Raw genomic sequence first — 3,866 nt, forward strand, 5'->3', positions numbered from 1 at the left:
AAATAAATATCTTCTTTAAGATTTTTAAAATAATTAGTTCTAAATATATAAAGATGAATTTGTTTTCAGGTTAGCGCTTGATCCGACTGCGACATTTTGCATAATTCGTCTCAGACAAATTGGCAAATATGACACAGCCGTCAATCCACACAGTTGATTGATTTCAGGACCCCTACGCATCTCATCATAAAAATTAAGACTATTTAGTTTCACCTTTGTAAAAAAAAAAAACAATACTTTAATGTATAATCAAACTTACTTTGTCCCCACTAGAGGTTTGTGATTGTAGAACCATTTTGAAACGGATTGATCTTCGGAACCTAGCTCTATTGGTATAGATTCCAGTGGTACCACGTCTACAATATAATCTGCATAATCTAAAGGCGGTTTATCGTCATTGAACAGTGGGAATTTCCATCGCTTAAAGTGCCTACGGTCACTTTTCTCTCGCATCATTATTAACCACATTGTTCTAAAGATCAAAGAACATTTATTACACATAATTCAGTTCGATAACAAATATTAAGAAATGGCATAGGATTCTCGTTAATTTATCTTTGAAAGGTGCTGCGTACATACATTTTCAGTAAAAAGCTGAGACGCAAGTACTTTCCTACGTAATTATTTGCGGATGAATATTAACTTGACCGTAGAATTTGTCTAGCACATTCCGTTCTTGGTCAACATGAAATTGCCCCCCCCCCCCTCCACCCCGAAATACAAGTTTCGACACCTTTCTTTAAATCATTATTAGGTCAGTAAACCAGGAATAACCTTTTTTAATATGTTCAAAAAGAAGAGTTGCAGTTTTCATGTTTTTTACACTTTTTCCAAGTAATAACGAAAAATTATTTTGATTATTTATTGCGGAAACTCATATAGTTCAAACGGTAAATATCACATTTTTATATTATTACACCATTAATAAGGATACACATTTTGTTTGTTTGTTATAGATTAATCTAGAATTCTTGTGCTTTTTTAGGCGACATTCGCTCTGCTCACACTATTTTTATTAACTATTTGTCGCCATATTTTTTTGTCCTGACATACTCCTCTAGCTTCCTTCATATTTATAAATTTTCTCTAGACACAGTGCACACAGCCATTTCCTTTACCTTGATACAATCGTTTCGTTTGGTGCTCATCTTTCATTCCCTCAGCATGTCCGTACCACCTTAACCGTTTAATTTCCCATGTCTCAACTATTCTCTTCTGCACTACATTCCTAATGATTATGTCATTACTCACGTTGTCCATCAGTGTTTTCCCGCATATTATGCATAGGAATCTCATTTCAATCGCTTCAATTTTACTCTTATCCTTTTCTTGATAGGTCCATGTTTCACTACGTATAGCACGGTCTGTACAAATATAGAATTATATATTGCCATTTTAGCTTTGAGTTATTTTTACTTCTGATAATGGGCCCTGCTCTACCGATAACCTTCTTACCCTCGTGTATACGCCTAAATAACTCATTATCTATCTTTCCGTCACTAGTGAATAGGCTACCAAGATATGCGTACTTATCAACTTGTTCTACTCTCTCATGTTTATATTTGTCTCGCGCCTCATGCTCGATAATGTAGTAACCTCGCGTTACGCGCTTGGTCTTTGTACTTACCCCACATTTGTGCATGGACTTTTTAAAACTAAACGTTAAAACACCGAAAACCATAATTTGGTGAATGCGAATTCTCTTTTTCTAAAGCTCTTTCGGCTTTAACGAATACATTCTCATCACGTATCTGGTGATTCGCACTCGATTTTGTCAAACATTGGAACTTTCCTATATTATGTTTAGCACTATTATATTAAACATATATTAGATTAATTTTGTTACCCCAGTTTGGGATTGATTATTCAGAGTTTGCAAAACAAAGTACAAATTAAATTGCATTGGTATTGAAATATGACTATTTTCATAGTCTTGTTTTTATCATTTATAATTTAAAAAGTTTGCACCCAATGCCAAAAAATTTTTGTTACTAAAATTTTATTGCAACTTGTGTCGATTTCCCATAAATTTAATTTGTTTATTTTCCATGTTATTTTTTATGATTTAAACTAAAAATGTGTGTCTTAGCGTAAAGTCGTTTGAGGCGAATTTGTAGACATAATTGACGCGAAAAATTTAGTCTGTTCATAATTGAAATTCACTTGCTTTAGAAAGTAGAGTTGTGCCTAAACCAGGCTGTCTAGTGATCAGGCAATAAGAAATTTCTACGGTTTCCTGGTCAAATTTGTTTCCCCCGACCAACTTATAGATGTCTTTTTGTGGTTTTTGAAATTCATATATTATTATGAGACATATACATCGAAATTTTAACATAATATACAGAGAAAAAATGTATGATTAAAAAAAAATTATTTATTTACACGTCCTAAACTTATTTTTAACCACAGACTAAAGTGATACATATTAATTGAAAGTAAATATTCTAAAACGTTCATGACATGTAAAATAAGTATTTCTTAATAAATGCAGTCAGAATCACAAGTAGCTGCTTAAATTCTATTAAAATCTAAAGAATGAAATAATAATAAAATATAAATATAATGTACTTGAGGTAAGTGTGCCAGTTATTGGAAGCTTAAGGCGAATTTCAGATTTCAAATGCTTAAAAAACTATATTTAACATATTTAAAGCATAAGAAATGGGTTTTATCGAATAAAGCATACCTTTAGAAAGGCAAATTACTTATGACTTGTAATATATCCTATTAGAATGAATATTATAAGATGTTCGAAGTTATAAATACGAGAATTCATGGGACCTCTTGGTATCGCTATGTTCAACGCATTTGCAGTGAAAAAGGATTTGAGTTATCGGCAAGTCAGAAATCTAGCTGCTTTATTTATCGGCACTTCGATGTGTGAGTGATCGGCAATAGTGTTTAGGAAAAAACACTTTTGCTGAGAACGAAGAACACAACAGCTTTCTATATGTAAAATACTGCCCATCTGCCGACAACCTATGCATTGACGAAGACTGTCACATTGACCTTATATGCGCATATATATTATATAATCCAAAATCAATTAATCATTATGCCGCACAAATGCATTTCCAAGGGTCAGAAAGAGTATCAATCATTCTTAAAAATCATTTTAGGTTCTTATGCTTTACCCGAAGCAGAAATAGCGTCTGTCCAAAAGACAAATAGCATGTTCGCTATTATGTCCCAAATTTGTAGGACAAAATATTTATTATCCTAGGAAAAAAGCCGGGGAACCGAAAACTGGTAAAATCGATCATTTTTTATGTATCACATGCCCTTAACTATTTCATTATCGAGGCGGAGCACTTATCAACTAGGCCACTGTTATCCAGAGTGGGTATTAAGACCCGAGTCCGTTTTGCGACTGGGGACGCTGACTTCTAACCGCGTTATAGTTACATCAATCAAATGAGCTATAGTTGTACTTTTACGATCTCTATTCACTTATAGAAATCATAAAACTTTGCAATGACAACATTCAAAGGAAATGTACCACCTCTAAATATTGTTTAAACATCTTTAAAAAAAAGCTGTCTTCTATAATCCAATGAACTGTTGTTACTTGCCTGTCGCTCCCTAGAAAACCAAAAGTACTTTTTTACTATCACCCTAATGGTTATGGGAACTTAAGTAAAACATTACATTTCAAAGTTTTTGAATAGAATCTATTTTTGAAAAAAAGTTATTAGTTGTACAATTTTGTTGTTATTTTGGAAGCTGCATTAGTTACAGAACTCTGTCTATCATATAAAAAATATCATTATCTAGCTACTCAGCGAATAAAAATGTAAGTTTTAAATACTTGGCTCTAATAATTCTAATCAATGAACAATTGATTGCATTCCATGAAAAGATCTTTG

The sequence above is a fragment of the Belonocnema kinseyi genome, chromosome 10 (assembly GCF_010883055.1).
Source record: "Belonocnema kinseyi isolate 2016_QV_RU_SX_M_011 chromosome 10, B_treatae_v1, whole genome shotgun sequence".
NCBI classification, from domain to species: domain Eukaryota; kingdom Metazoa; phylum Arthropoda; class Insecta; order Hymenoptera; family Cynipidae; genus Belonocnema; species Belonocnema kinseyi.